Source organism: Cricetulus griseus, chromosome 6, assembly GCF_003668045.3.
Source record: "Cricetulus griseus strain 17A/GY chromosome 6, alternate assembly CriGri-PICRH-1.0, whole genome shotgun sequence".
NCBI lineage: Eukaryota > Metazoa > Chordata > Mammalia > Rodentia > Cricetidae > Cricetulus > Cricetulus griseus.
This window is the reverse complement of record NC_048599.1, coordinates 81,801,997-81,827,412: the sequence shown is the minus strand read 5'-3', so window position 1 is coordinate 81,827,412 and position 25,416 is coordinate 81,801,997.

Genomic DNA, 25,416 nt, shown 5'->3' with positions numbered 1-25,416 from the left:
GTTGAGCTCTTCATGCCATATCTGGCACAGGGTGCTTTTCCCCCCTTTCTCTGTGGGTGTGTGTGCATGTTTGTGTTTATATGTGTGTGTATGTGTGTGTGTGTTTCTGTGTACATGTGTGTGTATATATACATATGTGTATGTGTCTCTGTGTGCATGTGTGTATGTGCCTGTGTGTGTCCATGTGTATGTGTGTATATGTATGAGTGTGTACATGTGTATAAATGTGTGTATGTCTGTGTGTGTATCTGTATGTACATGTGTCTATGATGGCTTTAAACTCATAAATACCCTTTAGTCTGACATTCCAAGTGTAGGAATCACAGGTATAAGCAAGGACAGCAGGGAAATTTTCTCTTTATGTCACTTTTCAGCATATTGTAATGGTTTCCCATAATGCACTATGAAGGTTAAAGTCTCTTTGATTACCTCCATTCCCAGGAACCTGCACAATTTTTACCTAAGATCTCCCCATTGTGTTAGTAAGAATAGGATTTACTATCATTATGTAATGTTTACACTGACCTGTAGTCATTTAGTATTATGGTTATGTGAACATATCCACATCTGAGTAATGTAACACACATAATTCATTTTCTTACTCAGCTACCATGCACTTTGTGTTTGTCTTTGGGTCATGTTGTTTCACTTAGTCATTTTCCAAGACCATATTAAGTTTATTCATTTCCTGTCACATACAAATTGAGTACATTTTCTCTGAATGAGTCAGGGCACATAGAGAACTTGCTTTAGTTATTGTATTTCTTAAAGTGTTTATGGTAAGCAGTTTTCATCTTCTGTCCTAAAAGATCTCCCTCTCTGCTCCCAGTTGTCACTCTGAGACATTCTCACTGCTAAGCTGATTCCTGGGCTTGCTTTTCTTTCTCATTTTGTTAACCTGTGGCCCACCTTTCTGAGCAAAGGATAAAAACTGGGAGAACTTACATGTCTCCACAGTATCCATACCTGCTTCTGAGGTTAGTAGACGTGTCTAGAAGCGTCTTCACAATAGCTACACTCATGTATTGGGTTGGCAGATTTGCCTAGACTGTCTCCACAATACCCACATTCAGTTCTGGGGTTGGTAAATGTACAATTCTAAGTGATAATTATTTTTCTTCCACAGTCTGAAACATTGCCAATTCTTTCGTTTGGTTTCCAGTGTTTCTGAGTAGTCTCTGTCACTCTATTTCAGGAATCTTCCTAGGAAAGCTTCCTTGTTTTCCCTCTTTTGGAAGATTTTGGAATGTTTTCCTTATTTCCAGTACTCTGAAGTATGGCAGCTATGTCTTGGAATTGAGCTCTCTTCATGATTTGGGGGCAGCTCCACAGGTCACAGAGTTTCCTCCAGGTAGCTCAGCTGGACAGTCTCCTCCCTCAGCAGTTATTCACTGCTTCTGTAACCCTGGGGAGAGGCCCCATGAATCTTTTACATTTCCACTTTCACAGACATAGGAAGTTTATTTCCTATGTCTCACAAGCTTACCACACAAAGTGGGAAGGAGACAACTGACTCCATAAAGCTTTTCTCTAACTTCCAAATACTAGCTCCCTTCCACCCGTGTACATACATCACATAAATCACACACACACACACACACACACACACACACACACACACACACACACACACACGGAACTGCCCACTCCCTATACAATATAGGCTCTTCCCATGTATCTTGATTACCACCAGAGCTAAATGGTAAGACCCTCTGACTGAAGACACCACACACTTTGCCTATAAAATATAGAGATGTCAACCTGCATCTGAACTTGAGGTGTCCTCCCTGATCTGGCTAGCTTTTGTAGTTCCAGAAGGTATAATGTAGGCTACCCATAGGCAAAATCCATCAAAGGTATAACCCATTTGTGAACCTTATGAACTGCAATGCCAACTTTCTTTCTTTCTTTCTTTCTTTCTTTCTTTCTTTCTTTCTTTCTTTCTTTCTTTCTTTCTTTTTGGTTTTTCGAGACAGGGTTTCTCTGTGGCTTTGGAGGCCGTCCTGGAACTACCTTTTGTAGACCAGGCTGGTCTCGAACTCACATGGAACCGCCTGCCTCTGCCTCCGAGTGCTGGGATTAAAGGCGTGTGCCACCACCACCTGGCTGCAATGCCAACTTTCAAATGAAGATGTGTTCACTGGTACAATAGTGGGACAACTGTTGCAGGGGCAGCCAACCACTTGCTGGTTGGATTTGAGGCTTATCTCATAAGAGGGAATGAGTGTTTGTTACTATAAATCCAGCTAAAATAATCTATCACTGGGGAGCTTATAAGTCTTAGGAAAAAAATTAATACTATTGCTTAACGAAACTGAAATGGTGCCATACTACTTTCTAAAACTCATGTTTTAGACATGCATCAAACATACTCAGATCAAGATTATCTCAGCTTTAATCACAGAAGCTGCCTTTCGCAGTCAATGATGGTGGATGTAGAGATTCATAGCTGCTCAAGGTATTGAGAATAAACAAGTGGTGACTGAGGGCTCAGTTCTAAACAGGACATTAATGCTCTCCCCTCTAATGCTCAGGAAACTTTATAGTAGAGGTAGTGGAAAGAATGTAAGTGCTGTAAGACAAGGATAAAGACCTTGAAGTTGTTCATGGAATGTCACAGCTTTTTCAATTGTAATATCAGAGGAGCTACGGTTTCTTGCATTTGACATGCATGAGATTGAGCCAATAGTCAAGTGTAGATCAGGGATGGACTTATACCCACCCACCCCCGACACACACACTCGTGAAATGCTTACTATTAATAGATTCTGGAAGGGGGGACAAGCATTGTCTTTAGTTGTGCACCCAACATGAACCCATGAGGACCAGGAATAGTTTCAAAACTATGGTCAACAAAGACAACCATGATTAAAATCAGCAGGTCAAAAAACAAAGGGTTAATAAAACAAAAACAAACAAACAAACAACCTCTCTTTTAAACACATGATTTAAAGAGTTATATCTTTGTTCAGGAGTTTGGCTAACCTACCCTTCCCATCATTTCTTAGTTGTAATGCAAGTATTTACTTCTTCACATTTTTTTTTGATGGAGGTACATCATCAACACCTAGTGATGTCTATCTGCCTATATATGACATTCAGGAGCAGACTGGAAATTGTATAGTCTCTTCAACTACCAGTTTTAATATAGGAAGACATGCCTGGGTAATTTCTTGGGAGAACCCCTTATGTTTTTATTTAATTTTTAATTTTTTCAGTTCTTTTTTTAAATTTAAATTAGAAACAAGCTTCTTTTACATGTCAATCCCAGTTCCCTCTTCCTCCCCTTCTTCCCTGTCCTCCACCAACCCACTCTCCCACCTCCCCAATGAGGGTGAGGCCTTCCATGGGGGATCTTTGAAGTCTGTCATATCATTTAGAGAAGGGCCTAGACCCTCCCCTGTGTGTCTAGGCTGAGAGAGTATCCCTCTATGTGGAGTGTGCTCCCAAAGTCCATTTGTTTTCTAGGGGTAAATACTGATCCACTACCAGTGGCCCCATAGATTGCCTAGACCTCCAAACTGACCTCCACATTCAGGAGGTCTGGAACAGTTTTATGCTGGTTTCCCAGCTATCAGTCTGGGGGCCATGAGCAACCCCTTACATTTTTATTTTTAAAGTTTTTCTACTTGGGACCTGGATGTCTGTGGCACTATAGTATAAACAGATGAAGAAAAAGACCAGGGCTTGAAAATTTGGATAATTTTCCTTTACTTCATGCTTCTTTTGCTATGATAGTCCTATCATACTGGGAGATTCAGTTGAGATGCCTGATGACTTAGAGTTCCCTGTAATAAACCTTACCTTTACAGTGAGGTAAGAGAGGTGATCTTAGGCTCTAACTGCTATTTACTCATACTTTCACAATCACTGCTTATTTTTAATCCACCCTCACCTCTGTCTTCAAAGATGCTCAGTGTTGCTGGTTTCTGAGACTTCTGGAGATTTCTGAGGCATGAAAGGACTTGCTTTCCTTATTTCCCTGTTGTTGGCTGAGTCCCCACCGCTGTGCTAAATCAGTCTCCTCTCCTCTGTTGGCATCCTGCTTTCCATAGCCACAGAATAGCATGGCTATTGTATCTACTATTTTGCTTGTTCTTGTAACTTTATGCCTTCAAAATATCCCTTTATTGTTGTCTCAATTGGATTTCAGGAGTGAGCAGAGACCATTGCTTGCATTGTGTGTTGTTTGATCTGGGAGACCAAGTATGTGTTCTTTCCTTATTATTCAAGTCAAATGACAAAGTCCCTTAGAGCAACCTCTATTTTCATGTTACTCTCCTAGTATTTAAGCCTCTTAGGGACTAATACTTTATTGTTCCTTTAATCTTTGTGCCTTATAGCATTCTTATTTCCTTAACATCTTCTCTGGCCTCAGACCAGACAATTAACATGGAACCCACCTTCATTTATCACATACATTTTGTTCCAGAGGTCTCTACAGCTGCTGAGTGCTGGTGACAGGGACTATATTTCAAAGCCAGCTGAAAGGAAAAATGTGGTTGGATTGTGATTTCTGTTAATTAATTTTGCACAATTGGAGAGCAACTGCTCATTTGAAGACATTCAGCTCTCTCGGTTCATGTTCTTGGGTTTAAAAGGAATGCACACAATTAAAACTGGTCTAGGTGTTTACTGATTCACAACATTGAAAGGCTTAGTTAGGGCAGTTCTTGCATCAGTCAGGGTTTGGATGGTTTAGAATTTCCTCCACTATGGTTATTTCATTTTTATGTTTTGCATAATTATTTTCAGGAGCTTTAATACTGTGGCTTCTTAGGGTCCAGCTCAGCCAAAGGGAATATGCCTTTACTGTAAAGGTTCTGGCTAGAGCATAGATGCCAATACTGACTGGCTCAGATTGGAGTATATGCTTCCCTTGTCCCATATCTGGTAGTTTAAGCCTGAGTCACCTATGCTGCTCTCCTGTTATTGCCTCTGGCCTTTCAGTGTCCTAAAATCCAGGCGAAGGCCTTTGTGATATCTTCTTGCCAGAGTTGACTGAACCATCTATGGCTGCCAGCTCAATGAAGACTTCATGAAGTAACCTCTCTCTATTAGACTATGGAATGAGGGTACAAAACAAAGCAAGACTTTATGGGAGGTGAGACTGGAAGAAAATGAGGCCCTTAGACTGACATAGCATATTGTGCCTATCAGATCAGAGCCATCAAGTTAAGAATAATGAGTTTCCAGAGAGATGAAGCAAACAGACACATGCCAACAGTAGTAACTACAGGCAGAGAAGGGGCACAGTCCAGGAAAGATGTAAAGAGGAAACTATTGCATTTGATGATTTTTCAAACAGTTGTTTGTGTGACTCATCTATGTTTTCCACCTAGGTGTCTACATATATGCAGCAAATTTGAATTAATTTTTCTGAATGAGTTGTGAGATGAAACAAAAATCCAAAGTTGAAAATAATAACATCTTAACATATGATATGTAAATATATAGCATGTAATAAAATATGTTGAATATCAATATGTTTTAAAAGTATCTATAAGATCTCATATAACACACAAATTTAATTATTTTCATTAGTTTTGTATGATGGACATTGTAAGAATTATTTTAAGTTTTCCAACAATGGTACATAGCATTTTATTGTTTAGATGTAAGTACATCTAAACAGTGATATTAATAAACTTTCATTAATAAACTGTACAGTGATATTAATAAACTTTCCCATGGTCAAAATTAAGAAAGTAACAAAACTTTTTAGAACATAAGTTCAATTAATTATGTTTCCTGTAAGTTTGTATGTATGTGTGGTACATGCAAACAGGACAGTAGAGTGGCTCTGCCTTACTGTCACAAAATGGGGTCTTCCATTGAATTTTGGAGCTAGGTTGGTGGCCAGCAAACCCTGCTGATCTTCCTGTGATCTCCCTACTGTGTCCCATAACACTGGGTGCAGGCAATCAGGTTGAGCAGTAGTAAATGCTCTTAACCACTGGTTCAGGTCCCTCTTCAGCCCCCAAGGCTGAGTTTTAAATTGAGATAATCTATTTTCATGGCAGAACACTTAGTGTCAGTGTACCACTAACCTCAAGAATGGCAGACATGTACATTGATATTCACCGTGCATTAGAAACAGGCTCACTTAATCTCATTTGACTATCCTAATGTACACAGGCTGGTAGAATCGAACTTCTATTAAGATAAGAAGGCAGAATTTTAAAGCACTTAGGCAGTTTTCCCAAGCTATTCAGTGCTGTATGACAGACAGAGCTGGGAGTTTGGTCATCTTTTTTTTTTTTTTTTCTATCCTCCACTGTGCTATCTTTATACTAAGTTGATATCATTATCTCACACCACTTACAACATTATTATCAAGTATTACAGATGAGTTCAGGTGGGGGTGTATTTGATTGTTATCTGTTTGACAAAACTAAGCCAGTAAGAAACCAATGCAAAATCATAGAACATTGAACGTGATTAGATTCCCTGTGTGTGTGTGTGTGTGTGTGTGTGTGTGTGTGTTTCTGTGGGTGTAGATATGCTTGTCTATATGTGGAAAGTAGTAAATTTTATCTGTCTTCCCTCAGCTACCATCTACTGTGTTTTTTGGTCTTTTCATTTGTTGGGGTTTGTGAAGTAGGATATGCTGGCTGACCAGCAAGTTCCAGGAATCAACCTATGGTCGGGATCCCTCAGAGCAGGAATTGTAAGCATATTCTACAACATCCAACCCTTGCATATGGGTCCTGGGGATTAAACTAGTGTCTTTAACCTTGCTTAGTGACATCACTGACAGAGTAGTTTCCCTAGCACCTCTGCATTTTAAAGAAGTTGTACCTGACGTAGGCAGAAGTCTAGAAACAGGAAAAAGGCTGTGTTGATGGTGACAGGGTGACAGGAAGGTGGTGTCAGTGTGAGAGTTTTCCTAGTTTCAGGGGCCTTTGTATCAGAAAGAGACATGCTAGCATCCCAGCAGCACCCATGCTGTTCAGATTAGACCTCAGTGGGAGTCATAGAAGAGGACTTGCATGCATGAGCCACTGTGTCAGACAGGTCTGAGTCTGAATCCTGCTTTTACTACTGCTTAGTTGTGGGACTCTGTTTTTTAACCAGCTAAACTTTATTTTTCTCATACAAAAGAGACTTAGGAAAAGTATGTCGAGCCTACAGAATTGTTGAGTGGATTATATGTGGTAATGGAATTAGATACTCAAAAACTGTGAGTAGAATTTAGAATGAGGCAATAGGTGTTAGCTATTATTAATGACTATTCAGAAAAACAATAAGAATTGTGATGCTTTAGAAGCCCATACTGTACATCTTTTCTAGACAACAGACCCTAGTCTTCAAACTGTAAAGGGATTATTCCTCCCCTCCCCACCTACTGTTCACACACTCTCTATCTGTACTGTCAGAATTAACTTCGCCCCAAGTTCTCTGCTTTGACCTTTCCTTAATAAGGTAATTTTATTCTTTGACATTAGCCTTTGGTGGTTTTGAGCCTTCATTTGAAATGAAAATTTGATTGTACCCATTAACAATATCTCAGGTTCCAAATCATCTTTGAGCAATTATATAACCAGGAACCCTACTGATTGCTTATGAGACTTGTGGAAGTTTAGCACATGGCCAATGGTGGACAGACAAGGCCCTTATTTTTCAGACCCTTTCTGTAGGTGGGAAGAAAAGTGTGACTTAGTGTTAAAGATATATTTTCATTCCTGAGCATATATACTATGCTCTGAAGCAAAGTCTGCCTTTCCTGTAAAAGTGAAGGAGACATTTTCCAGGGCGGGAGGTAGTCATGTCAGGAAATAGAAGCCTGAGACAGAGGGCTTCTGTCTCTGGAATCAAATAATTCTGTAGGTATGCTATATAAGAGCACACAGTGGCTAAGAGTGTGGGTTCCCAGTTTTTTTCTTGACATTTTCTGTGTTTTGTCTCTTTTCTTGAGATTCAGCATAAATGTTTTGAAAAAGCCAATTGAAGTTAATTGCTAAGCCAGATGTTATGAAGCCTACAAAACTTTTAGTTATACCACATTTTTAAGTTGGGAAAATTGAGGTCAGGAAGATAAAATAAGCTATTTTTACTTCATGTAGTGAATATGAACTGAGCATTTCTTGCATCCCAGATATCAGTATTCTGCTAAATTCTGGAGACAGAGTGTGCACTGAACACAGAACAGGCTTAGGAAGGCACCAGCTTAGGGAATCACGGGTGACCTTGTCTATTCAGTCTGGACAATAGGATTCTACCTCTCATTGTAAAGCCTTTTTATAGCTGCCTTTCTTAAGAATAGCTACTGAGTCTGTGTTATTTTGCTTTACATAATTTTTGCTCATTTTTACATATTATTTTGCTTTACTACTTTTTTCTCTAGTTTTTGAGAGAAGGCACTACTGATTAGAGGTAGGGCTAATAGTTCTAAAGACTTAGGTGGCATGCAAAACCCTAATTTAAAGATGTGTGTGTGTGTGTGTGTGTGTGTGTGTGTGTGTGTGTGTGTGTGTGTGTGTTTATGTGTATGCACGCATGTACATGTAGGTGTCTGTGGAGACTAGGAAAGGTCATTGGATCCTTTGGAGCTCTGTATATTTGAGCCACCTGCACCCCATGGATGCTATTCAGACTCTAGAGCAGCAAGTGCTCTTCACCTCTGAGCCATCCCTCCACTCCTAGATACCCAGGTTTAACATTTTGTAACATAGAGTGACTTAGTAGCATTGGAAGTAGTCACATGTGTGTGTGCAGAAGAGATTTAAGATTGACCTCATTCTAAGGTAGACTTTCTTACTTGCTGACAAACTGTTTTTTCACAACATCACATTATGGAACAGACATTTAGTTAACTAATGAGCTATTAATTAATTTCAGCATGAATATAAGCCTCTTCACAAGCACTTCATAACCAAAAATGTGATTTTACATTGAAATACTGGGTTCTGATGAAATTCTTACCCACTGTTTACTTAAGAGGCAATGCCTTCTCCTATTTTCAGTCAACTGGTAGTCATCATGCTGATTATGAAGTTCTTTTTTTTTTGTCCCTATTCAATATCATCACAAGATTAGTGAAAATGTAATTTCCACAGGATATATGGTACTTATCTTTCTCATCTGTGGCACAAAATAACCCTCTTAACAAACAATTAAAAATGAGGAAAGTTTGGATTTTAAAAATATATTATCCTTATCAAGGAAGAAGAGATTTATTTTGTTCACATTTTCAGAGGGTTCAGTCTATCTTGGAAAGGAGAACCTGGTGAATTAGGCCAGCTCATGTGAAAGAGAGTGGATGCAAAGAAAAGAAAGGCAGGAGGAGGGATGAGGAAGATATAGCACCAAGGGCACTCAAACATACAACTTCCTTCAATTAAACTCCACCCCTTAACTTCACCACTTCTTTATTTTTGCAGATTTTTTTTATTTGAATTAGAAACAGGATTGTTTTACATGACAATCCCAGTTCCCTTCTCCCTCCTGTCCTCCCCTACCACTTCACCCACCACAACTGGAACCCTACCTATCACATATCATTTCTGCTCCCCCTGGATGGTGAGGCCTTCCATAGGGTGTCATCAGAATCTATTGTATCCTTTGGGATAGGGCCTAGGCCCATCCCCGTATGTCTTGGCTCAGGGAGTATTCCTCTATGTGGACTGGGCTCCCAAAGTCCACACCTATGCTAGGGATAAGTACTGAACTACTACAGGAGGTCCCATAGATTTCCGGGGTTTCCTCACTGAAACCCATGTTCTTGGGGTCTGGATCAGTCCCATGCTGGTTTCCCAGCTATCAGTCTGGGGAGCAAGAGTTCCCCAATTTTCAAGTAAGCTGTTTCTGTGGGTTTCACCAGCCTGATTTGGACCGCTTTGCTCATCACTCATCCTTCTCTGCATCTGGATTCCAGTTCAGTTCAGTGATTGTGGGTGTCTGCTTCTACTTTCACCAGGTGCTGGATGAGGGCTATCGGGCGGCATCTAAGTCAGTCATCAATCTCATTATCAGGGGAGAGCATTTAAGGTAGCTTCTCCTCTGTTGCTTAGATTGTTAGCTGGTGTCATCTTTGTAGATCTCCAGACATTTCCTTAGTGCCTGATTTTTCTTTAAACCTAAAATGTCTCCCTCTATTATGTTATCTCCATTCTTGTTAAAATCTATTCTTTCTTTGACTCAACCTTTCTGTTCCCTCATGTCCTCTGCATCCCTCCTCTTCTCTGCCTCTCATTCTCGTAGTTCCCTCCCCCCATCCCCATGCTCCCAGTTTGCAAAGGGGATCTTGACCCTTTCTCTTTCTCCAGGGGACAATGTATGTCTGTCTTAGGGTCCTCTTTGTTTACTAGCTTCTCTGACAGTATGGATTGTAGGCTGGTAATTCTTTACTCTATGTCTTAAATCCACATGTGAGTGAGTACATACCATTTTTGTCTTTTTGTGATTGGGTTACCTCGCTCAGAATGGTTTCTTCTAGTTCCATCCATTTCAAGATTGGTTTTTTTTTTTTTTTTTTTTTTTTTTTTTTTTTTTTTGTTTTTTTTGGTGAGTAGTACTCCATTGTGTAAATGTACCAGATTTTCAGCATCCATTCTTCAGTTGAGGGGCATCTAGGCTGCTTCCAGTTTCTAGCTATTACAAATAGTGCTGCTATGAACACCATTGAATAGATGTCTTTTTTGTATTTACGTGCTTCTGTTGGGTATATGCCTAAGATTGGAGTTGCTGGATCTTATGGTAGACTGATTCCCATTATTTTGAGGAGTTGCCATACTGATTTCCAAAGTGGCTGTACAAGTTGGCACTCCCCCCAGCAGGGGAGGAGTGTTACCTTTTCTCCACATCCTCTCCAGCATAAACTGTCATCGACATTTTTGAATTTGGCCATTGTGACAGGAGTAAGATGGTATCTCAGAGTTGTTTTGATTTCCCTGATGGCTAAGGATGTTGAACACTTTCTTATGTGTCTTTCAGGCATTTTAGATTTCTCTATTGAGAATTGTCTATTTAGTTCTGTACCCCACTTTTTAATTGGATTGTTTGGTGTTTTGCAGACTATCTTCTTGAATTTTTTGTATATTGTGGAGATCAGCTCTCTGTCAGATGTGGGGTTGGTGAATATCTTTTCCCAGTTTGTTGGCTGCCGTTTTGTCTTGCTGACTGTGTCCTTTGCCTTATAGAAGCTTCTCAGTTTCAGGAGGTCCCATTTATTAATTGTTGATCTCAGTGTCTGTGCTACTGGTGTAATGTTCAGGAAGCAGTCTCCTGTACCAATTAATTCAAGGGTATTTCCCACTTTGTCTTCTAACAGGTTCAGTGTAGCTGGATTTATGTTGAGGTCTTTGATCCATTTTGACTTAAGTTTTGTACATGGTGATAGGCTTGGGTCAATCTGCAGTCTTCTACATGTCCAAATCCAGTTATGCCAGCACCATTTGTTGAAGATGTTCTCTTTGTTCCATCATATAAATTTGGATTATTTGTCAAAAATCAGGTGTTCAGAGGTGTGTGGGTTAATATCAGGGTTTTCAACCCAATTCCATTGGTCTACTTGTCTATTTTTCTACCAATACCAAGCTGTTTTCAGGATTATAGCTCTGTAATAGAACTTGAAGTCAGGGATGGTGATGCCTCCAGAAGTTCCTGTATTGTACAGGGTTGTTTTGGCTATCCTGGGTCTTTTCTTTTTCCATATAAAGTTGAGAATTTTTCATTCAAGGTCTGTGAAGAATGGTGTTGGAATTTAGATGGGGATCTTTTGGCAAGATTGCCATTTTTACTATGTTGATCCTACCTATCCAAGAGTGTGGGAGATCTTTCCATTTTCTGGTATCTTCTTTAATTTCTTTCTTTAGAGACTCAAAATTCTTACGGTATAGGTCTTTCCCTTTTTTGGTGAGTGTTACCCCAAGGTATTTTATGTTATTTGTAGCAATTGTAAATTGTGATGGTTCTCTGATTTCTTTCTCCACCAATGTGTCATCAGTATATGGTAGGGCTACATATTTTGTTGAGTTAATCTTGTATCCTGCCACTTTGCTAAAGGTGTTTATCAGCTGCAGGAGTTCTCTAGTAGAGTTTTTTGGGTCACTTGTGTAGACTATCATATCATCTGCAAATAGTGAGAGTTTGACTTCTTCCTTTCCTATTTGTATCCCCTTGATCTCCTTTTGTTGTCTTATTGCTCTAGCTAGAACTTCAAGGACAGTATTGAAGAGGTGTGGAGAGAGTCGACAGCCTTGTCTTGACCCTAATTTTAGAGGAATTGCATTGAGTTTCTCACCATTTAATTTTGTGTTGGCTGTTGGCTTGCTGTGTATTGTTTTTATTTTGTTGAGGTATCGTGTTATCCCTAATTTCTCTAAGACCTTTATCATGAAGGGGTGTTGGATTTTGTCAAAGGCTTTTTCAATATCTACCGAGGTGATCATTTGGGTTTTTTCCCTCAGTCTGTTTATATGGTGGATTACATTGATGGATTTTCATATGTTGAACCATCCTTGAATCCCTGGGATGAAGCTTACTTGATCATGGTGGATGATTTCTCTGATGTGTTCTTGGATTTGATTTGCCAGTATTTTATTGAGAATTTTTGCATCAATATTCATAAGGGATATTGATTTGTAGTTCTCTTTCTTAGTTGTGTCTTTGTGTGGCTTGGGTATTAAGGTTATTGAGCCTCATAAAAAGAGTTTGGCAATGACCCTTCTGCTTCTATTTTGTGGAACAATTTGAGGAGTATTGGTAATAGCTGTTCCTTGAATTTCTGGTAGAATTCTGCACTGAAGCCATCTGGCCCTGGGCCTTTTTTTGGTTGGGAGACTTCTGATGACTGTTCTATTTCATTAGGTATTATAGGTCTATTTAAATTGCTTATATGTTCTTGATTTAATTTTGGTAAGTGAAATCTGCTCAGAAAATTGGCCATTTCCTTTAGATTTTCGAATTTTGAGGAATATAGGTTTTCGAAGTATGACCTGATGATTCTCTGGATTTCCTCTGTGTCTGTTGTTATGTCCCCCATTTCATTCCTGATTTTATTAATTTGCATGATCACTCTCTGCTGTTTGGTAAATTTAGATAAAGGTTTGTCTATCTTGCTGATTTTCTCGAAGAACCAACTCTTTGTTATATTGATTCTTTGTAATGTTCTTCTAGTTTTCATTTTATTGATTTCATCCCTCAATTTGATTATTTCCTGGGATCTTCTCCTCCAGGGTGTATTGGCTTCTTTGTTTTCTGAAGCTTTCAGTTGTGCTGTTAATTCTCTAGTGTGATTATTCTCCTGTTTCTTCATGTGGGCTCTTAGCCCTATGAACTTTCCTCTTAGCACTGCTTTCAAAGTTTCCTATAGGTTTGGGTATGTTGTGTCCACATTCTCATTGAATTCTAGGAAATCTTTAATTTCTTTTTTTGTTTCTTCCTCGACCCAGGACTTGTCAATTGGGTGTTACTTAATTTCCATGAGTTTTTAGGTTTTCTGCAATCCATGTTATTGTTGAATTCTAACTTTAAAGCATGGTGGTCTGATAAGATACAGGGGGTTATTTCAATTTTTTTGTACTTGTTGAGGTTTACTATGTTGCCAAGTATGTGGTTGATTTTAGAGAAGGTTCCATGTATCACTGAGAAGAAGGTAATTGTTTTGTATTTGGATGGAATGTTGTGTAGATATCTGTTAAGTCCAATTGCGCCATAACTTCTATTAGTTCCTTTGTTTCTCTGCTAAGTTTCTGTCTGGTGTTCCTGTCCTTTGGCGAGAGTGGGGAATTGAAGTCTCCCACTGTAAGTGTGTGCAGTTTTATGTGTGATTTGAGTTTTAGTAATGTTTCTTTTACAAACGTGGATGCCTTTGTATTTGGGGCATAAATGTTCAAAATTGAGACTTCATCCTGATGGATTTCTCCTGTGATGAGTAAGAAGTGACCTCATTCATCTCTTTTGATTGATTTTAGTTTAAAGTCCAATTTGTTGGATATTATGATTGCTACCCTCGCTTGTTTCTTGGGTCCATTTGATTGGAAAATCTTTTCCCAACCTTTAGTTCTTTGAAATTGAGGTGTGTTTCTTGTATGCAGCAGAAGGATGGATTCTGTATTCTTATCCCTTCTGCTAATCTGTGTCTTTTTATAGGTGAGTTAAGACCATTAATGTTGATGGACATTAATGACTATTGATTGTTCATTCTTGTTTGTTTTTGATTTTGTGATGGTGACAAAATTATTTGTGGGATTCTATCACTTTTTCCTTTTGGCTGTTGGTAAAGTGGGATTATCTATTGCCTATATTTTTCTGGTTGTAGTTAATTTCCTTGGGTTACAGTTTTCCTTCCAGAACTTTCTGTAGGGCTGGATTTGTGGATATGCATTGTTTGAATCTGGCTTTGTTATGGAATATCTTGTTTGCTCCATCTATATTGATTGAAAGCTTTACTGGGTATAGTAGTCTGGGATGGCATCCGTGGTCTCTTAGTGTAGGTAGAATATCTCTCCAGGACCTTTTGGCTTCATGAGTATCCATGAAAAAGTCAGGACTTCACCACTTCTTAATAATGTCTTCGTATGATGATATAATCAGAGGGCTAATCCACTGCGAAGCTTCATGATCTAAATGTCTCAATAAACACCTTCAACAGATAAATCCAGAGGTTGTTTCATTAATTCCATTAAGTGTTTCTTAATCTAATAGTTGATGATAAAATTTAACCATCATAGAGTTTGTCAGGCTCAGTGTAGTTATTAAAAGTTGCAGAAGAGAAGACAGACAGAATGTTAGAAGCAGAATAGAGGGAGAAAGCCTGAAAAATGGCACCATTTTGGCATGAGAAAGCTATTGAAATCATTATTCCACAGCAGCTAAATTTGCCTGCACTAGCACTACATACTATTGGGCCTGTTATCAGTCAATCACGGATCAGGGAGGGGCTCATTGGGACCAGTGTCTCTCTGCTGAACTATTAGCTTCTGGAGGACTCTGATGGATGGCCATCATCTTCAGTTCTGCATCCACTGACTCATGCTTCAGTAGATGCTTTCAAATCTGGTTACATAGATGGCCCTGGTTAAACTCAGTGTGTCACTCTGCAAACTAAAAGTCATGAATATGTAAAGGGGACTTACAGGGAGGAGAGGAAGTTGACAGCATTGGCAGTGGGACATTAAAAGGGAGAGTGGTGAGAGTAACCAGAAAGTATTATATATATATATATATATATATATATATATTATATATATATGTGTGTGTGGTGTGTGTGTGTGTGGTGTGTGTGTGGTGTGTGTGTGTAATTCTAAACAAAAAATTAAAATATAATTAAGGAGGAAAACTTTGATTTTAAGAGTATATGATCCTTATCAATTGGCCCTAATTGCTTGTTGTTCCCATACAACCTGATATGGTACATCATAAGAGCAATCTCTCCTATTGTGTAGGCTTTCCTCTCATAGCTGGCTTTAGGATGAGACAGGAGTGGTTCAAACACCACATCCAGATATGTGGGCTATCTTTTAGGAATAGCTAGGAGTGATTTAAGCACCACCAACAAAAAACATTATTACATTCTAATTTGGTTTAGGTTTTTTTTTTCCAAACCTCAGGCCTGAGTCTCCTCACAATATTTTCTCCTTGCCAGTTAAACAACTATATGATTAATTTTGTGTCCCACCCTGGTATGAGAGAAAGAGCTTGGAAATGTGTGATTGGTTATATACACATTATTGTGTGGGCTGTAGAAGAGAACTTATTTGGTGGGGAGGAGGATTCTGAGTTGATGTTGCTTCATCTCTAGTTTAAACTGCCCCTGTCTATAGAGAAACAAAAAACAGCATCAAATAATATCTACATTTTGAGGCCACACACAGCTACAGCCTTGTCTATTTCAGATGCCTCTGACCTTCATTTTTACAAAGGGAATATGTTGGTTTCAAAGGTCACAATGACAACTGAACATTAAAACAATTTCAAGGCATTGTGATGTGCAGAATCAACAGGAGAGAGATTGGAGGCTCTGAATTGCCCAGCACCTGCCTGTGTGAAATCATTCTAATCACAAGGATCCTGACACATTCTTTGCTTGAAATTAGGTAAAATATGTAGGTAGGACATTAGTAGTTCAGGTTTAGAGGGATAGGAGTCAGGGCACACCCTCTGTTCTATGTAAAAAGGACTGTTTGTTCCTCAACATTGCTCCTTTCCAAACCTCAGATGGGTGTCATGTCAGATTAGCTTTTTCCATGAGAACAAAAAAATCACTAAATTCTCTTAAAACAGGAAAAAATAGAGCTAAAGTTTGATATTCTTTCATACATTGGATAGTCCATTTATCTAACATCTATATGTAATCTTATATACATGCCTACATCCATACTTATGTCTCTGTTTAACCATCTGCATCTATATTATGCCTATATTTATACTTGCACATATCTATACCTACTGCTGCATCAAATTTATATCCTTGTTTGTGTTTACATCTATATCCCAAACAAAAGGTCTAGCAAATGAGACAATCAAGACTGATCAAGGCAGGTGAGATTTCCAGTCTTGGTGGTTTAGTAGGTAGCCTTGAGAAATGTTATCTTTTCTGAAACAAAGTCTTGATGTTGAGGGTGTCTTTCACTGCTTAAGTTAGTGTTGGACTTTTCAACTTAATGTGGGGCTCAGTCATTGATGTGGTCTACCTCTTTGGAGTTCAAACCCTGGCTTATACAACCAATGACTATAAAATCTTAAGAAAACTATTTTTTTATGTTTCTGTCTGCTCATGGGCAGATGGAAGTGCTAATGTGATAGTAAGGTGGTTGTGAATGGAGTTGAGGGTGTTTGAGGGAAATGAGAAAACTGATAGAATGGGGCAAATGGCCACTGAGAACTTGTACATCAAATCTGGGGTCAGGTCACAGGCTCAGATGTTGTTGTTTCCTATTTTGTTCAAATTGATTTCTAGCTCTTTGTTACCATGGAGCTTCCCACCTGCCCAGCCTTTCCACCACTTCACTCTGTACAATGGCTTCACATTTTAAGAACACCTTGTCTTTGTTCAGATGGTTGAGCATTAATTTATGGCAAGGTAGGCTCAGGTGCTTAGCAAAGAACAGGCTGGTGAAGAGGACAATGCACTTTTAAAGGAAAACATGAAAAGATAAGACTTCACTTAAAATCTTCATTCTATATTAAAGCTTAGTTGGGGAGGGCAGCTAGGAAAATACAACATCTGATAGTGGAATGCAAAGACATGATAATTGTGATCTAAATATTTAAGTATCTGGTTAGAAGTTGAATTTAGAAGTTTAATGAAGTGATAGGCAAAACTATCCTTTGTGTCAACTTGTAATGATATAAATTTTACCCTTTCTCCCCTCTTTGAGACCATGCCTCTCCATTCTCATGTAAATTAATCTGTTCAAAAGGAAAATGATATCCTATGTGGGACAAAATTGAGTGCTTTAAAGTCATATGGGAAAAATGTAATGAAATATTGACTTTTAAAACTTATTATATATTTTTTGATAATATAATAAAATTATATCATGTCTCTTCCCTTTTCTTCCTCCAAAAGCTCCCAAATTCATGGGTGAGACTCCCGTTCCTTCTGTTTTCTTTCTACATGGAGGCAACACATCTTTCAAAGTTCAGTGAAAGTCATCTATGTATGAATGCTTACTCAACATTTTATTCTCACTAATAAATATGATGCATTTTACTCACAGACATCTTGCATGCCTGATAATTCCCTCTGCTATTTTACAGGTGAGTTTCATCTCTGAAATTCTATACAGTTTAGCATTGTTCATAATGGATCATTATAGAATAGTGGGGAAGACTTATCTTAAAACTCTTCTGTATCTGTGGTTTTATTTTGTCTTTTCATTAACCCATCAAACAAGTAAGGTTATTATTTTTATTTCTTTTTGAAAAGTAGAGACTTAGTCCTCAGGAACACATGTATACATGAGTTGTGAAAATTAAAAAGAACTAGCTAATCTATGGTCAACTGTAAACTCAAAGGCAGGCTTCATTCTTTTAATCTCTCCCTATGTTGGATTCTCCCTATTTTATCAGGGCTTGCTGTGCCTTTTAAATTTAAATATATGAATATAATCAGTTCTAAATACCCTCCTTACACTCATGCACACATACAGATAAAAATTCTTATCTCGTTTCTTATTCCTACTATAATAAGCATAAAACTATGCACTTTAATAATGAAAAGTGTGTTCAGCATTATACTGCATCAGGAATGTTAACTAAACACATAGATTGATATGAAATTTGTCACTGTGCTCATAAAATACAAACTTCTCTGATTTGGATGCAGTATTCGGCTCTCTGTAGTAACCGTTGCTATACTGCAAAAGGCTGTCACTCATCACTAAGTGGCCAAAAGCATCCTGGTGTGTAAGAGTTGTATCTGTACAACTTTCCAAGGAATACTGAATTTTGGATTGACATACTGTGCTTTGGTGTGAGAGGATTGATATATTCAAGACTGTAAATGGGCACTAAGAACCTTGGCTGGATAACAACTTGATACTCTGCTCCATTGAGAACTTATCTGGGCTCCCCCTTAGGGTATTCAAGCATAAGTACTGGGTTCATACCTTATGAGAACAAATGCAAATTTAAAATTCTCCCTCTGGAAATGGGGAGAGACTCATGTCCCACTAGTCTTTCCTTAGAGTAATTACTTCAGAAAATTTGTAATGGTAAGTTCTTTTTCCATTTCTTTGAAATATATGTAAATTTTTAAAAACTTAAGCCTCTTGTCAGCTTTACAATCCAGGAATATCTCTCTCAAGGACTTGGGATCCAACTCTTTGAAATGTAATTAAGGAAAATAGCACTCTAACATCCCAGTTTCCTTGGAAAAAAATAGGAGCTTAACTTGTGAATGTACTTTACTTCAGTTCCCAAACTACCTGTTATAAACCTGTCAGAAGTTTATATTTCCTTAGCATAAAGCCAGTTGTTAGTGCAGGTGGCCACCTCCCTACTGCATGAATTGAGGATGAACTGGATGTATGAAATGATGTTGCAAGTCCTCTGACATGAGGACTAGGCATTATCTTGAGAACAAGTGTTAAATGATTGTATCTACTCAAATGTATAAAAGGTTGAGATTTCTTTCTGTTCTTGGGGTCTCTTAAAGGGTGGCTTGTGATGAAAATGCATTCTTGTTCAAGCTTATTCAATACTGAACTACTTTCTTTGCCTTACTTTGTGAGGAGCATTTCTGACTGAGAGGTGAGTTTATTTTAAATTTTATTTCACAATAACATAGATGCCAAAAAACTTATAAAGAGATCATGGATGTAGTAATGTTGATCTGTAAAGCCTTGTTCTATGTTTTCTGTCCTTGAAAATACTATTGCATTGAAAATACTATGACACTGGGCCCCTAGTTAAGCTGTGTGTATGTGACCACCATAGATTTCAAGATGAATATTTCACCTAATTTGTTTCATTTAACACACTGAACCTTCTACAAGTGTTTATTGCACAAAAATTGATTACTAATCAGCAGAATGGAAGAGTAGGAAAGCTTCTGCTGCCATTGAAATTGGATATTGGGCCATCTGCCAGACTTTTAAATTCTTTTCCTTATGATCATAAGAAGTGGGAAATCTAGCATTGAGTTCAAGTTTGATCACTTCAGCTATTGTTGATAACCTGAAATAAGGTTCCTTTGGGTGCAGGACTCCTCATTCTGACATTCTGTAATATCTGTTGTAGCTTTGGAAATGATTTCTCTTGGGAAAGTGGGGAAGGCATCCAACTGACTTGAGTTTTCTTCTTCTTGATTTTTCTGTCTTCTCTCATTGTGTATAATTTTTCTCTTCTGTGGATTTTATTCCTGAGCAGTGTGATGCTTGTATCTTTCTTGCATTCCCTGTTTTCCTTTTTCTTTTGTAAGTATATATTGTGAGTTTACTAAGCCATCTTCTAGCATTTAATGACAAGTGGTAGCAGGGAAATCTTAGTCTGTATATCTTTTTTAAAAGTTGTTGACTGTTTATGGTAGAGGTATCAGAAAATTACAAACACTCAGGAAAGAATTGGTGTGAATCTCCCCAAGGTTTGGTAGTGAGAATACAGACCTTGCACAGCTTAAGTGGGAGTTTTCTCTAGGATGGAGCAAGTTGGTAAATTTGATAGGTTCCCTAAATAAAAATGATGTTTGGGACTGGATGCTGTACCTAATTTAAAACATTAACTGGAAGTTATATCTTACAATAATGTATGGGCTTATTTAAATTTCACAACTAATGGAAAAGGAAATAAAATACAATGGATCATACAAAGATCAACATGTTGCATACAAAATGACTGATCTAAGAAGGCATCAAATGAATCTGGAAATTTACAAATGAGGTGATACTGATAAAGCACAAGAACAATAACACCCTGGTTAGTGGGAACAGCAGTTTAACTTCTAGCCTCTTCTGTGTAAGTCATCATTTCTAGTTTATTATTATCTTCCAACAGTCTTTGTCTCTCTTCCCTAATCCTGCTTAAATCTAGGGAAAGGGAAAAACATGCAGTTTCAAATGCTCTATCCAAACTTTGGGTTTTGTATAAAGCTTAAGTAATAACATCTTACTAGTTTTATGATTGTTCTTTTCTACTCTCTGCCTGTATATAGAGTTTTCAGTAATGATATGCACATTGAGAGGAATTTATAGCAGAAATCACTCTGTACACATTTGATTCTCAGACACAGAAATGCAGGAATACCTAGGAGTATATTAGTAAATTAGAAGTAGACAGATGTGGCTTCAAATCCCAGCTCTAGCCCTACCAGCTGCTTGAACCTGTGTAAGCCTGCTCTCTTGATGTAGGGCTAATGGAGATTATACATTATATTCTGGCCCATAGCAGTCATTACACAAGTGTTGGGTATACTTGGTACTGAAAAAACATTATTATAAATAAAAAAATTTCTAGATGTGATTCTTAAATCAAAAAAATGAACTTTAAGACAGAAAATACTCCTTTGGGCTATGAGAATCTATAGAATGAAGGGCAATAATATAGTGTTAAGCATTTCTAAAATTGCCATTATTTAAAATAAATAAAGTGACATGCTCACTTTAGAATAAACCTCAGCTTTATTGGGTGCAATTGCTATACCTGATAAAATAAGAAGTACTCATATGCAGTGTATTCAATTTGATGACTTTGAAATATATGTATATGTCAACAGGATGCCTATAGTGGGAAATTACCAATATGGAGTCATGTGGAAATATAAGGGTATTTAATAGGGAAAAGCCTTACTTACAGAGCAACCTAGCCAGCCAGCGTGGCAGCAGTCTGTACCGCAAGTACAAAAGTGAAACCGAAAGCGAGACCACAGTCCCATGCAAGTATCGCTCTACATTACCCTGACCATGCCCTTGCAAGCATGGTCAGGCACACCTGTAGCCAGCCGCTAAGTAGGCGTGGCTACAGCTTCCCCTACAGATTCCCATCACAGACAAGGTAAAAATAATCTCATTAGCCCCCAAAGTTTTCTTAGAACTTCTTTTTTGTGTATGTGCTAAGAATAATTGGCGTGTGATCTACCCTTACAGACATTTAAGTGTACAGCATATTGTTGTCAACTGTAGGCATAGTAGGTCTCTAGAAGTTGTTCATCTTGCTTATGTAAAGCATTGCATCCATTGCAGAAGAGCCACCTCCTAGCCCCAGTACCAATTAGAAGATACCCAGACGTTACATAAAAAAATCCAAGGTGACAAGAATAGAAAATGATTCCAGAAAACAAATCACAGAAAGGAAGGTATGAGAATTGATTAAAATATAAAGATGGCCATCATAAGTAGCATAAAATTGCACTTAATAACATTTGTAATTTTGAATTAAAAAGAACATCTAGGGCATATGTATGTAGGGCATGTATAAGAAAGAGTTCTAGAGATTGGTGAACCAAGAGTCGGATATTTTATTTATTTATTTATTTATTTATTCATTATTTAATTAAAAACCTGTTAGAGAATTTCACACATGCCAATAATTATATTTTGATCAAATATACCTATTATTCCCTCCCCTGCCCATGAGAACTTTTCTTTCCAAACTTCATGTGATTTAATAGAACTCAACACAAAGCTGATCTAATTTTTGTTGCCAGTATATGAATGGATGCAGGGCCATCTACTGGGGTATGTACAACCTGGAAGAAAACTTACTTTCCCTACCCCAGCAGATGTTGGTTGCTGTTAGCTCCTCAGCCAGGTTGGGAGTTTGTGACCTCCTCCCCTATCCATGCTGAAATTTTGTCTGGCTTGACCTTGAGCAGGTTTTGTACATAATTTCATAGATGCCATAAACTTACATTGGCAATTTCCACATCATATTGGAAAATACCATTTTACTGAAGTCAGTCACTACCTCTGGGTCTTATAATCTTTTCACCTTTTCCTACATGATGATCTCTGAGCTTTGGGAGGAAAGGATGCAATAGAGGTGTCGCATATAAGTCTGAGTACTCCTTAGTAAGCAGGCAGGTGTAATGTACTAGAATGGAAAATGTTTAGAAGTTTAAGAATAGTCAAAATACACTTTTGTGTGTGTTATTTATTTATTTGCAAGATTTTTGTTTTTTTTATTTTTTTTTTATTTTTCAAGATAGGGTTTTTTTGTGTAGCCCTAGCTGTCCTGGAACTATCCCTGTAGCCCAGGCTAGCCTTGAACTCACAGAGATCCACCTGCCTCCTGAGTGCTAGGATTAAAGGTATGAGTCACCACTGCCTATTATTCACAAGTTTATAACAGAGTTTGTGCAATAAAAAGATCAAAATAAAAAACCATAGAGTATAAATTTAAAAGAAAAACATAAATATATATGGTTTCTTTTAAATTTAAATTTTAAATATATTTCAGGCATGGATTTAAAATTAAAATATTAAAAAATTAAAAATAGAGGAGGGCAAGAAAGAAGATGCCTTGATAGAGGGAGACAGTACAGGTATGGCACAGGGGAAATATTAGGGGACCCACAGGGATGACCCCAACTAAGAATCCAGGCAGTGGTGGAGAAGATGCCATTGATACCCTTCTCTTATAATGAGATTGGTGTCCACCTTGGTTACCATTCCTAGAGCCTTCATGCAGTAGCTGTTTGAAGAAGAAACAGGCACCCACAGCTAAGCACTGAACCATACTTCTGGAATCAAGTTGTAGAGAGGGAGGAGGGATGAGCAAAAGAGACCATACTGGAGAAACCCACAGAAACAGTTGACCAGACCTAGTGAGAGCATAGAGACTCTACTCATAAAGCTGGGGAACCAGCACTGGACTGAACCAAGCTGTCTGAACGTGGGTGCCACCTAGGAGGCAAGATGGTCTATGGGACCTCTTACAGTGGAGCCAGTCGTTAACCCTAGAGAACAAAAGGACTTTGGGAGCCCATTCCCTATGGAGGGATACTATTGCAGCCCAGATACAGAAAGGAGGGCCTGGGCTCTCCCTCAAAAGATAATGAAGGTCCCTGGGGGAGGGCATCACTGTCCCTGGGGAGGAGTTGGGGGATGGGTTGGGTGTTTGGTGGGGAACATGGGAGGATGGGATGTTGAGGGGATGGATATGTAAATATAAGTAGTAATTAAAGAATAAAAAATGTTAAAACAATTAAAATTAATATTAATTATTTAACAATTAAAATTATTGTAACTAATTAGTGAATCATGTAATAAAAATAATGAATATCAGACATATTTAAATTTTATTATGGATACAAATAGTGTGCATCAGAGAGTTACATCAACTTAGTGAGTTTTCAATAGTTGTATTGGAAAAAAGGACAAAATTCATGTATAAAGTTCATTAGTTAGAACATGTTTATTATTAGAAAAAGAAAAGGCAAATCCTCAGTAGCAGGTGTTAATGAAACATGAAACAACAGAAGTAGAAAAATTCAAGGCTGAAATTTAGTTTTTGGAGAGAATAAAATAGACAAAAATGGAGATTGATGAAGAATAAAAAGGGAAAGAGATATATAAGATGTTAAAAATCTTGAAACACTATATACTACAGATAAAAAGCAAAAAATCTCAAGATAATATCTATTAGGAATTCTAGAAGGATCAATTTGACTATGGGGAAATTAGCTGTTCCCTGGAAAGTATTATCTTTCCAATACTCCAGAAGAAAAAGGAAAGTATATAGGTGCATTAAAAAATATTTTGGGATTTTTGCAGATGAGGCTTATTAAAGCTTCAAAAAACAGTAAATTTTAAGTTTTTACAAATTATTTTGTAAAAGAAATCGAAAGGACACTTTTAATTTAATTTAATGAATCAAATATATACGTACTACCTAAGTATTAAAATGAAAAATCAAAGACAAATCTCATTAATAAATGAGGATTAAGTAATCATTAAAAACATCAATCTGGATCCAGGCATATTTATAAAAATTCTATGAACTATCTGGGTTCATTTCTAAAGTATATTAAAGAATTTATAAGTGTAATTTATTACTCATGCTGGTTAGTTTTAGATATTATCCCAACACAACCTAGAAATAGTTTTTGAAGTTATGAAGAATCTAAGTTTGAAGGAATTTTGAGTGTTTGAGGGGTACTGTGGGGTAGGGTTGGAGTCCTCAAGATGTCTACAGTCAATGGGTCTAGATGCATCTACAATGTTTCTAGAATTCTGAATAGATAGTATTTTGAGTTTTTTTTTTTTTTCATTTTACCTGTAGTATCGCCATTTTTTTAAGGCCCAAGCCCTTTGTAGCCTAGAAGAGAAGATAAGTTCATGTTAGATGCCAGACATTGGTTCCGTAAGATTTTGATTTCTATTGCTAGATTTGAAGATTTCTTTGATCTTTTTGATTTTATGCCCAATGTTGCACTTGGGGAATAAGAAGCATTTAGCTTCTTTTTTCCTTTATTGGCTCCTGTAGTTATGAGACTTTGGATTTGCAAAGTATTGGAATTTTTAAATACCTTGAAACTTCCAAAGATCTACATTTCACATTGCATTTTGCATTATGAAATTAACATCAGATTTTGGGGATAAGGCATGAAGAGTCATGGCATAAAAGATGTGTTTGTATGTTAAGTTGACAAGGCATGGATTGTGTTGGTTAGTTTAAATATCAAACTTTCCACAATTTAGAATTACCTGGTTTGCAAGAGATATAAAGGAATTTAGATCAGGTTGTTTGAAGACATATCTGTCAGAGAATGTCTCAGTTGTTAATTGACTCTGTCCATTGTGGGTGGTATCACTCCTTAATGAAAGATGATAACTTCAGGAAGAAAACAGGTAACATGAGTGCATTTAATTTTCTCTGTTCTGACTGTAGATAGGATGTGACTAACTTCTTGGGTTCCCAAATTCATTTACGCTCAACAATGAATCTTGAATTGCAAATAAACTCTTTTCTCCCTTTTGTTGCTTTTTGTCAGGCTGTTTAATCATAGCAACAAAGATCTAGAACTTTGAC